The sequence below is a fragment of the Oncorhynchus tshawytscha genome, linkage group LG19 (genome assembly GCF_018296145.1).
Source record: "Oncorhynchus tshawytscha isolate Ot180627B linkage group LG19, Otsh_v2.0, whole genome shotgun sequence".
Classification (NCBI taxonomy): domain Eukaryota; kingdom Metazoa; phylum Chordata; class Actinopteri; order Salmoniformes; family Salmonidae; genus Oncorhynchus; species Oncorhynchus tshawytscha.
Window position 1 is genome coordinate 29,425,784 of NC_056447.1, and position 12,829 is coordinate 29,438,612.

The 12,829-nt window shown below is 44.5% G+C and overlaps 1 protein-coding gene across 2 annotated transcripts in view; it reads left to right on the forward strand.

Annotated features, from left to right (window-relative positions):
- The first annotated feature begins 3,635 nt into the window (after positions 1-3,635).
- Positions 3,636-12,829, forward strand: part of LOC112218599 (sema domain, immunoglobulin domain (Ig), transmembrane domain (TM) and short cytoplasmic domain, (semaphorin) 4Ba) — a 95,645-nt gene continuing 86,451 nt past the window's right edge. For both annotated transcript variants that reach the window (XM_024379516.2, XM_024379517.2), the window contains exon 1: positions 3,636-3,842. The gene's annotated coding sequence lies outside the window, so the exon portion shown is untranslated. The remainder of the gene's footprint in view (positions 3,843-12,829) is intronic.

Here is a 12,829-nt window from a genome sequence, read left to right on the forward strand (position 1 = left end):
TTTGCTTCTTGGTATAGTGCGAATAGAGGCAAACCATCACTCTTTTCAATGTGCTGTTGACAAGTTCAGATGTGATCTAAAGGACAGTTTTGTCATAAAGTTTTAACCTGAGAACAGAGAGAGTGTGAGTAGAGACCTCGGCTTCATAGTATCTGTATCATGACATCATTCAATAACGTTATGAATATCTGTATGGTGTTCTTTTCTGAAATGATACTGAGGGGAGGTCAAGTGGTGCCATGTTATTGAGGCTGCCATGTTATTGAGGCCGGTGCCCATGTACAGAGTCAATGTACATGGGCACCGGTTAGTCGAGGTAATTGAGGTAATATGTACATGTAGGTAGAGTTATTAAAGTGACCGTGCATAGATAACAGAGAGTAGCAGCGGTGTAAAAGTGTGTGTGTGTGTGTGTGGGGGGGGTGTAGCTGTAGAACCTTTTGAGGATCTGAGGACTCATGACAAATCTTTTCAGTCTCCTGAGGGGGAATAGGTTTTGTCATGCCCTCTTCACAACTGTCTTGGTGTGCTTAGACCATGTTAGTTTGTTGGGGATGTGGACACCAAGGAACTTGAAGCTCTCAACCTGCTCCACTACAGCCCCGTCGATGAGAATGGGGATGTGCTCGGTCCTCCTTTTCCTGTAGTCCACAATCATCTCCTTTGTCTTGATCACGTTGAGGGAGAGGTTGTTTTCCTGGCACCACATGGCCAGGTCTCTGACCTCCTGCCTATAGGCTGTCTCGTTGTTGTCGGTGATCAGGCCTACCACTGTTGTGTCATCTGCAAACTTAATGATGGTGTTGGAGTCGTGCCTGGCCGTGCAGTCATGAGATAACAGGGAGCACAGGAGGGGACATAGCATGCACCCTGAGGGGCTCCAGTGTTGAGGATCAGCATGGCGGATGTGTTGTTACTTACCACCTACGGCCGGCCTGTCAGGAAGACTAGGATTCAGTTGCAGAGGGAGGTGTTTAGTCCCAGGGTCCTTAGCTTATTGATGAGCTTTGGGGGGACTATGGCGTTGAACACTGAGCTGTAGTCAATGAATAGCATTCTCACATAGGTGTTCCTTTTGTCCAGGTGAGAAAGGGCAGTGTGGAGTTCTGGATCCACATTCCTTTTAAAGGACATTCCCTAAAGTTTCTTACTCCTAATGGCTGGAAATGGTATAATCCTTACATATGCAGTGCACACCAGACCAAGACTTTCTAAATTCCACACCGTCTCTCCATCTCACCTGAAGTTAAGGTGAGATGGAGGGACAGAGAGAGGTGGTTTCTACACAGCTGTCTCTAACAGGTTCACACAAATGTTTCTCCAGATAAAAATATCAGTGTTTTGTAGCATTGGAGGAGCAAAGAGTGTAGATGTTTATATTGTGTGGTTGGAGGTGAAACCCAAACCTTATCCTGAGAATAATGTGGTCTTTAATATCATCAAATAATCTCTGAGCACAGAGGTAACATTGAGCAGCTAGCCTATATCTCTTGTCTTATTGGTCCTGTCAGCCACACTAGTGAAATAGAGACCTGTTATCTGGTGTTTTCTCATTAGGCTAATATGTGTAACACAGACTTTTATCATTGTGCTGTAATTTGTACACTGTTTGTAATTAATTTATACAAAGTGACCTGTCAGCATTTCCTCTTGGTGTGAGATGCACAGAAAATACAAATATGTCTTATGCCTTCTATTTCACAGGTACCGTTATGTGAAATGAGTCTTTTGGTTAGCCTATCTGCATTCCCTCCATACAGTAGCATATGTAGACTGGAACGGCTCCAGATGGAGTCCAGCGAGATCTGGTCAATCTATTAATGGGATCCCAGACAACAGAAAGAGCCCTCATGATCACCTCTGTCTCCATTTGTTTAACTAGTTTGATCCATGTTTAGACGTCTGCCCGCCTCGGTGAGAGGTTCCTTCTGAGACGTCTGGTATAGGCAAGGACAGGTGATCTAACTCAACTATAGAGGTACACTGTCTGTCTGGCTTCAGAAGTCTTCTTATAGTACAGGACTGACAGACTGAACGTGTAACAACCAGCCGGTGCCATAGTAGTCCTAGTAGTTGTCATGTGACCATCATGGAATCTCAACCCCATACCTTCTCACCGAGATGCCCAGAACTGGCATTCCCATTCCTGACACCTCTAAACCTAGCATTCCGTCTGCCTACTTAGCACTGCAGCCCAAAGTACATTAGCACCCAGTAGTTTAGAAAAAGGAGTCCCCCTCTCAACAGCCTGCTATCTTTCACCTCACTGTGTTCACATGGGTGTCTTTTTATAGTTTCAAAAGTTATTTTACACATCAGAGACTATGCAAAAAAAGAAAGAAGAGTACACTAAGTGTGAAATTGGACTGCTTCCATTCGGTTTGCATTAAATGCACCTGTTTTCCACTCGGGCTCATGGTTGTTTTGGTTGATAAAGGAAGAAAGCATGTGAAGGCTGAGTGATATGATTTGTCAATTTTCAATTCCATTTCAGCATTCTCTGAGGTACTCACGCAGGAATAACAGCATTTACTAATGCTATTCAACTGAGAGCTAACTCCAGGCTGTGTCTATTTAATATGGCCAGTATGCGGTTGCACTAGAAGACAGTGGCCCCTTTTCAGCGGATGAAATGGTCTCTTAGTTCTAAATTAAATTCCCACCGAGACTTGTTAGCATCACCAGTTCTGTGGAACTCAGTGTCATGCCCTGAAAGCTTGTCCTTGGCAGTGGGTTGTGTATTATTTTAATAGCACTTCGTGACACCATCCTGTCAGGGCTAGCCTCATACTCTGCTTCCTATGATTAATATATAGAACACACTCAAGTGGTTCCTCTTAACCAGTTCACTTCTTCCAATTAATACTCTGATACTCTAAACAAATTGGGCAAGAGAAGTAAGCCTAGTTTTCCCACAGAATTTTTGAGATATGATCAACAGTATTTTTTTAATGAATGTAACCTTAGCCCACCAATGTCATTCACTGACTTTTATAATAATAGGCCTACTTTTGTGTGAAATGTTTAACTGTCAGAGGACTTCGCACTATATAGCTTAGTCAAATAATTTTGGGATTTTTAATTTATTTAACTAGGGAAGTCAATTAAGAACAAATTGTTATTTGCAATGACGGTCTACACCGGCAGAACCCAGACAATGCTGGGCCAATCGTGCACCGCCCTATGGGACTCCCAATCATGCCCGGTTGTGATGCAGCCTGGAATTGAACCAGGGTGTCTGTAGTGACACATTAAGTACTGAGATGCAGTGCCTTAGACCGGTGCGCCACTCGGGAGCAGATACACAGATACGTATATGAGGAAAGTCAAATACAAAGGGACATTTTGATTGAATTTAACAGGCTTAGGTTTTTCTTCTTCAACCCACTTCTTAGTGGTTCCATTGTTTAGAGTGGTAATTCTAGTTAAGCCTGGTTCATACATCAGATAGAACCAGAAATCAAACTAAGAGAAGACCATTCTGTGGGTGTATCCTGTCCTCTCTTTCTTCTCCCACTTCTGTAGAAGCAGTATATCAGAGCCACTGCTCCCTCCCTCTCTGGCAGCAGTGTGGGAGGGGAGGGGCTATAGTGGAGAGTGGCCAGAGGAGAGGCAGGCTGTACTATGACAGGGTGTCAGACTGTTAGAGAGAGAGAAAGCAGACAGACACAGAGCAGGCAGCAGGAGCCCTTTAACTACTGCTACTCTAACTGCTCTACATGGATAATCTACTGGATGTTCTATTACCCATTCCCCGAAGGGCATTTCTCTCTGAGTCACCCTAAAAGGAGCCTTTTCTTAATCTGAAGATCATTTTGGTACAGAGCTGTGCTGGAAAGAGAGTAAGTACAACACACTACAACAGAGGCAGCCCTGTATTCATTAAGAGTGCAGAGCGTTGCCTCAGTTAATCATTGATGTGTCTCCTGGGGTTTTGGTTACCTTGTGAAATGGACACTGCTGTCATTCTCCTGCCTCTCTCTGCATTATGGGCTATTTTATCTCTCTGTCTCTCCATGTACACAGGGCTAAAGTGGGTGTGTGCTGTTGACATGAGACAGCCTATCCCGTATTTTTTTTTAAATAATAAGGTGATAGCAGGGCAGAGCTGCTTCTTCTTCCTCCTCTTCTTCGTATTCATATTCATATTCGTAGTGGGTAGCTATAGGCTTGGGTGTGTTTATTCTAGGTCCTCTTGCCTAAAGAGTTGTTGGTGTTGTACTCTTTTTAAAATTAGTATACTGTAATATGTGTGTGTGTGTGTGTGTGTGTGTGTGTGTGTGTGTGTGTGTGTGTGTGTGTGTGTATATATATATATATATATATATATATATATATATATATATATATATATATATATATATATATATATATATATATATATATATATATTTACCTGGGTGTGTTCACATTTAAAGGCCTATTAGACTGTGCGTGAGCATCCATAGTAAGGCAGTGGTTGTTCTAGTGGAGCTGGCGGCTCAGTCTCTCCAGCACAGAGAGCGTGTGACGGGGAATGGGGCCTCTCTCTACAGATAGGAGTGAGCGAATGTGGCAGGCAGTGCACTCACATCCTCTCCCAGCACGGGAACTTCCTGTGAACTCTGTGACATGTGGTACAGTTGGCTTTGTAAATGAAGGGAAAGAACAAACATAAAAAACGACATCAGATCTCATTTAAGAGTGTGTTGGCATGATTATGCCTCCCTTACTAGTGCAGCAGGACTGTTGTGGTGGTTGGGGTTGTGATGTGATGCCATGTGATGCCAGTCAGGTTTTTTTTGCTGTGGGTCTTACAGGGCATCTTCAGGCCAGAGGCTGCAGGTTTTACTGTGTGAAACTCAAACCTCCCACCCTCACTCTGCTGGCAGCACAGTCGTGACATAATGCCAATGTGTTAGGTGTGTTCATTATTACAGAAATTGAATCTATTCTATGAAGATGATTAACAAGCCAGCCTTTGTTACACTGTGTGCCTTTCTTTGGAGAGGGAGGCTTTATGTTACTAGTGCACACTGGTCAGTTGTTACGATAGGGTGTCAACATCAACCTATTCGGCACTACATAGCCTCGATACAGTATCACTGGAGTGCAATATGAACCACTATGGAATGTATCTCTCAAAGGCCAGTTCATTTTAGCATGAGGGTGTAGTCCAGTTATGTGACTCGACAGCTGGACATGTGATAGCCATCGCAAACATGGACGTGCTATAGGAGACAAAACAAAAACAGCAACTGTAGAACTACAGTAGAGATATTCAATCTTTTTACAACAAACAGTCAAAGGGAGTTCCTATCAGAATGAGGGGACAGATCAATTAATATACTCTTCAAACAGAGTGAATTCTGTTACCTGATGCACATTTGGAGAAGAAAAGCCTGCCTGTGCTGATGACCTTGTCTCTGTTTTCTTTTGGTCTGATCCGTAAAGACAACAGCTGGCAACAGCATTCTGGGTACAGAAGCCTTGACAATGAGCTGCCTGTATGACTCTGTCACAAAGTGTTTGGCTTGTTGGTAAAGGACGGTGCCTGTTATATCAATAACTCAAATCCACACTCTAGCTACTCACTTCTAGCATCCCATTGGGAGATGGACATCTCATTGGGGTACATATTCCATATACTGTTAATGGATGGAGTCTATATCCTTAGATATGAACAGTAGGTTTATATAGTGGTATTCTCAATGCCAAAAGTAATAACGTTAATTGATCATGTAAGGCCTAAAGTCAATATTATTTCATGGCTGTTTTTAGCTCCAACCACTACATCCAGAATAGCCAGCTCTCCCTCTGCACAGTGGAAGGGCTTTCTTGATTTGCTGTTCCAGCAGCTGAGAGGGACACAAAGCAAAGAAAGAAAAACAGTGCTTCTGTGCACTGAAGCTTCACAATGTGATCGCAGTGGACAACCTGTTACAGATTAGTGATTGCGCTCAGAGAAAATAATACATCACACTGTAGTGTCTTTGCACAGCACAACTCTCCCTGGCCCCGCTCTAACACAACTCTCCCTGGCCCCGCTCTAACACAACTCTCCCTGGCCCCGCTCTAACACAATGGCCCCGCTCTAACACCTCCCTGGCCCCGCTCTAACACAACTCTCCCTGGCCCCGCTCTAACACAACTCTCCCTCTCCCTGGCCCCGCTCTAACACAACTCTCCCTGGCCCCGCTCTAACACAACTCTCCCTGGCCCCGCTCTAACACAACTCTCCCTGGCCCCGCTCTAACACAACTCTCCCTGGCCCCGCTCTAACACAACTCTCCCCGGCCCCGCTCTAACACAACTCTCCCTGGCCCCGCTCTAAGCACTCCCTGGCCCCGCTCTAACACAACTCTACCCTGGCCCCGCTCTAACACAACTCCCCTGGCCCCGCTCTAACACAACTCTCCCTGGCTCTAACACAACCCCTGGCCCCGCTCTAGAACAACTCTCCCTGGCCCCGCTCCCTAGCACAACTCTCCCTGGTTCCGCTCTAGCACAACTCACCCTGGCCCCTGGCCTAGCACAACTCTCCCTGGCCCCGCTCTAGCACAACTCTCCCTGGTTCCGCTCTAGCACCTGGCCCCGCTCTAACACTCTCCCTGGCCCCGCTCTAGCACACACAACTCTCCTCTAACACCCTGGCCCCGCTCTAGCACAACTCTCCCTGGCCCCGCTCTAGCACAACTCTCCCTGGCCCCGCTCACAACTCTCCCTGGCACAGCACTCTCCCTGGTTCCGCTCTAGCACAACTCTCCCTGGCCCCGCTCTAGCACAACTCTCCTCCCTGGCCCCGCTCTAGCACAACTCTCCCTGGCCCCGCTCTAGCACAACTCTCCCTGGCCCCGCTCTAGCACAACTCACCCTGGCCCCGCTCTAGCACAACTCTCCCTGGTCCCGCTCTAGCACATGCTTCCAATCACACTCATCATAATCCCAGGGGTCTTTTCTCAGCATTAGTCTGATTCCTCTTCATCTGTTGGCTTAGGCACAGTGACTCAGTACCTGTCAGTGTTTGTGTGTGCGTGTCTACGCACTTGCTTGTACGTGTGTGTGTAAAATGGATCATGCAATTCATTCTGGCAGTAAAAATGAGGAATGTAAATTAACTTCAATCCTCACTCAACCCATCAGCTTACTGAGGAACCATATTAAGTAATGTGAGTGATTTGAAACACTGTCTCTCCGAGGACACATCCACCATTATTACATTTGAGCCGTCATTCTTATTCAGAGTGACTTACAGGAGCAATTAGGGTTAAGTGCACATCGACAAATGTTTCACCTAGTCGGCTTGGGGATTCGAACCACAGACCTTTCGGTTACTGGCCTAGCACTCTTAACTGCTAGGCTACCTGCCTACCTATTATGGTGACTGACTGCTACTTCAACCCTAGCTGGGACTGCGGTGCTATAATAAGGGTCTTAATGTGAGAGAGCGGTTCAGTTCTGCTGTGGTGTTGGTGGATGGATTGCATGAGTGAGAGAGGGGTTAATAGCAGGAAGAGGGGGATGTGGAGTGGCCAGCCACTTGTAACCTGAAGGTTAAACATGGGCCTTCAGGGAGTGCTATTGCTGTGTGCTTACTGATGGGAACTCTGCAAACAGGCATTCAGGGAGCTCAGCTTGCAGTCTCGAGTGTTGTCCCAGTCCAGAGCAGTCCAGTCACTGTGGCAAGATGTGGGAAATGGCTGTGGACATGGATCCTAGGCAGAACCCTGTGTTTGCTTGGCTGTCTTAGAGAGCCTCAGATCTGTCTCTTAACCCCTTTGAGAAGTGCACAGAAACACGCCACATGTGTACTATGAAGTGCCTCAGGCTTCCACCTTATTTGAACTGTAACGTTACACAGGCCCATGGAATAGTTTTGAGAAGACATTTGGAATATGTTTCCACGTGGGTCAGCGTTTCTCATGTGTCCATGTGAGAATGGCAAAATTGTCTTCAGGGCACACTGTCCGTCACCCTCGGGTTCACACCGGTTCTTCTTGCATGTCCATGTTTCAAGCATTATACTGTTGTATTTTAAACCGTGGTGAGCTGGGGAATGTGAGTTTCTGTACCTCTCTAACTAATGCTCGACCTGGAGGGGAGCTAAATGTGTGACCTGCGTACTCCAAACGTGTCTACATGAAGTGTTTGTCACTTGTGCTGGTATGCCCCTCTCTGACTCCAGTGTGACAGCTCCTGTATGTGATGATTAGAATCATCCCTCCCCATCATGACCTCCCAGACATTCCAGGCTGTGCCCTTTATGCAACTAATGGCACTGCTGACCCTCCCAGACATTCCAGCTGCAGATCACTGATCAAATTAGGCTTTTAATTGCTTTTCTACGATAAGCAATTTTTAGGGGATAATATGTTCTTTATCAATTATCCAATTATGTGAAGGCCAACTGAACATTTAGCCTATGTCTAGCTGAGAAGTCACATGCTCATTACTGTGTTGTTGGATGATTCTGTCCTCCTCTAACCTACCAAGTGTCGAATGGAGAATGTCGGTCACGTGTTATCTAGTCAGGAATCCCTGCTGATAGTTAGGAGTGGGAGGCGTCCACAGAGGAGAACAGGGAGGAGAGATGCTGGTATTTAGTCATTGCGTGCGTAGCTGGAATCCACAAACGAAGGAGTGAGTGAAGGTAGTATGCTGGCGTTATCCCCCTAGTTCACTTCTCCATGGCTGTGTGCAGTCATGAAAGAAGACCTGCGCTGCTCTCCGCCTCCCTCGCCTCCCTTCGCGTCTCGCAGTATGAGCATGACGCACACCAGAGCTGTAACATTTTACAACCCCTCGCCAAAAGTCAAAGGCTCTGCCAGCTATGCCTTTCTTATGCTAATGCAAACGAGCCCTCACTGTAGTTAGCCTTGTGTTAGGTTAGCACATGACAGCTCATGTCATGACCCACTTAGCAAAACTTTGCACAGAGCAGCACCTCATAAAATATAGGCCTACCGAACTGTTTTACAAACTCCTTTTACAGCGTGATCGTTTAACAACATGATAGCATACTGATTGGATCTCACACGCATCGAATATGTGATATATGAAGAGCCAGGGCAAGACATCCGGGTGGCCTTTTGAAAGATGCTAACGTCTTATCCCGGTGTTTTCTCGTTGTGTGAGTGACCGCAGGGTTCAGGTTACTGTCCTTTCCTCTCTCCACCCTGGCACCTGTCCACTCAACTGTCTGCCTGAATACAGAGATCTGGGCAGCCTGGGAGGGAGACATATACAGATTTGCTGCTGATGCTGCCTGGGGTCCAGCAAGGCTTTCAGACATCTGGGGGAATGGAGCTGCTTAGCATGCAGGTAGCAGCTCACAGGAAGGAACTAACGCTTTTGATGCATTGATGCTCATTTTCCCCACTGCCGCTAGCATGGTCGGTGGGATAGAGGAACAGAGAGAGGGCTGCTGGTTAATTGGTTCAGGTCATAAAGATATTTTCATGCTGTCCTACACAGCTCTGCTTTAGTCTGTAAAAGACTGCTCCTCATGCTCCTGAATTAATAAATTAGGAAAAGGGACCTTCTTGTGTTTATTTGGAGGCTGCTGTACTATTTATTGCGATGGGGTTGCCCAAAAGAAAGAGCTACGCTGTGTGTTTGCTTTTGTACTGAACAACAAAGCAGCAGAGCCATGTTTTTCAAGTTACAGTTCACCCTTGAGTTGCAGGGTATTTTGGGAGATTACCTTATATGGCTCCTGAAAGATACTTTATGCTCATTGTCTGAATTATGTCTTCTTCAAATGACTGTCTTCCTGCTGTTCCCTCTAATCAGTTGACTCTGGATCCAGGCAAAAAAGAAAACCTTTGGTTTGTTCAGTCTCAGCTCTAAGGTCAAGCAAGCTCTTTACGACCTGATAGTGGTCTAGTCTACCCAGCTGCATTTAGTCTACCTCATAGATTAACCTACAAAATGTCTCAGATAATAAAATAGGTTATCATTGTTCCAGTTCTGCATCATCTTTATTTTGTGTATATTGGAAATTCATGGCTACACACCTTCCTTCTTCATAATTCTAGACTCACTAAAGCAACATCCATCTTGCTCTGCTCATGTCTGGAAAGGAGATTGCATCAGAGGGCTTAACCTGTGGTATGACAAGCTCTGACCCCTATGTTGTGAAAGTAGGTGAAAATGTCTGAGGAAATTCTATGTGGGCTTGGCTCTAATATGGTATTGAAGAGGCTCAGCTTTCCTGTAACAGATCATTTCACTGCCATCTCTCCATGACATCAGCTCCCACCTCCATGCCCGCAGCCTCAGGGCCCTGCACAGAGCTGAGCTGTGTGGACGTGTCAGGACTCTGATTGGATCTCACACGCATCATCCACTGCACTCTACGGCTGGGCCCTTCACTGCAAACAAAGGCCACAGGAACTTCAAGGGTCCTTTTGGAGTTCACTTCACTCCGTACTACATTAACCAACAATCCTCTGCAGAGCCAGTGAAAGCAAATTGAAAGCTAACTCCTACTAGCACAAATCTGATATAAAGGTTATCAACTTATGCATTTTATGCATGTATCTTTGCTCGGTGTCAATGAAAAGAAGAAAATCCTTTTTTACCCTTTTTCTTAGTCATTAAGTTCCATTTGCACTCTACTACTTCAGAGTGTTAGTTATCCGCACCATGCTATAAAAGAGATCTGCCTGTATGTACATGCAATCAGCTGCACTGAACAGTGTTATCTGATAGGCTGTCAATCCCCTTATTATGATTGTCTGGTTAAATAGAGCGGGCAGTCAGTCAGCCTTACTTTAACTCATCTTGCCCAGCACAACTTTTTACTAAGAAATATGAAGAAAACAGATTCAGGGGAAAACTTAATAGAACAAGCCCTCCAATGTGAAGAGGTACATTTTGTAATATTCAATTAGTCCTAAAATTATACATTTTAGTATTAAAGTTGCAATATGCAAAAATCACTCTGCCATTTCCAGGTTGCTAAAATCCTAATAGTTCACCTAATTTCAGTTTGTGACAAAACAAAAGCGGAGAGAATCATTGTACCATCTTAAACACTGTGAAATATCTCAATAAACAAACATTTTCAGCTGTTTGAAGCTGGTCTAAAAGACACACAAACTCAACTGAAAAACAGGACGCATAGAAATAGCACACATAGAACAGATCTACCACTTTTTAGACTTGCTTTCAATGAGAATGACAAATCTATAACTCACATTTCTATGTGCATTTGGTCAGATTTCCCGAAAAGATACATATTGCAGCTTTAAACAAATGTTACAGTAGGAGCTGTGTTACGCTATAGTGTTCCATGGCTATCAGGTTGACACTGAGTGACAAGACCGCGTCTCCTCCAGATTGCCAACCAGGCTGCCCCCTTTTGGGGTCCCCATTAGCTTTTGCAGAGGCAGCAGCTATTCTTCCTGGGGTCCACAGAAAACACAAAACTTGACAAGTAACAAAACACTAAGACAAGGACAGTCACACACATTCTAAATACAATGATATACAAACAATACAACAACAACAACAAAATAATAGAAACAATACCACAACAAAACATGATATGTGTTAGTGTCTAGGTTTATTGGGTTCCACTGAGTGGAATGTACCCTACATATCTGTGTTCTAAAGGATTGATGACATGGCTGGAATGATTGGGATTCCAATGCATTGGTGACTCTTTAAGAATAAGTAGCATACTATCGATCACTCCAACTTGAGGTCACTGCAAGTGACACTCCATAAAAAAGAGGTCTGTCTGGTAGATACAGACAACCAGGGGGCTTTGGCTGGTTCTTAGTATCATCCCCCACTAATTTCAAGGCTAAGAGAGAAGAAGAGGAACTTGAGCAACCACAGGCATCAATGCAAGTCAGCATCTGCTGCCCCAGGATCAGTAGCTCTTGATTTACATATCTCTGTAAAACAGATTTTGTGAACCTGATTGCCTGTCTGATATTATTTTGCCAATCTTTTCACTGTAACATGGTTTACAATTCCATCTCAAAATGTTAGGCGAGCATTTTCTCCCGTCTGCAGCCCAGAGGACGGCTCTTATCACACAGAGCACAGCCTGACTACAAAGGTAGAGCAGCACAGTCTACATATTAAGGCAACTTCTGCATTCAGTTTGAACTGGGAGACCTATGATATTTATTATTACCTCTGTAATGATCATTATGACATTTCTGCAGTTTGCAGATGTGCTAGCTGAATGCTCAGATGAAGGTTTACTACAGTACAAGCCTGTGTTGGGGAGTATTGAACTACATGTAGTTCAACTAGTAGTTTAACTACATTTTGCAGTAGCTTGGTGGTAGTTGAACTAAATTCAAATATTGGTACCGTTTTAAGCATTTAATTACTGTTTTGCGGTGTATCTAACTATTGGAACTACACACTACTTTTTTACAAAAAGATTAGAAAAATATGGGTGGAGTCGGCAAGTATGTCCTTTTATTTTTGGCATCAAACCTGCCTAATTCTCATTTGAAACATAGTTAGTCTTTAATAGGCTAAATTACACATTCTGTTACACCTGACCTCAGAGACATCTTTTATTGCAATTTTTTTGTCTATGACATTTCAGATTTAGATATGATGATTTTTCACAGAGATGCTTGGATGTAGTGTACTACCTTTTTAAGGTAAACAATATTTTTCTTACGGGTAGCTTTAGAGTAGCTTAACTTATTCTAGTGTGAATTGTTAGTTTGGTAAACTATGAGCAGCTTCCACAACACTGGTACAAACCCTGCATTGAAATATCCATGTATTATCATCAAATCAAATCAAATGGATTGATGTAGCCCTTCGTACATCAGCTGATATCTCAAAGTGCTGTACAGAAACCCAGCCTAAA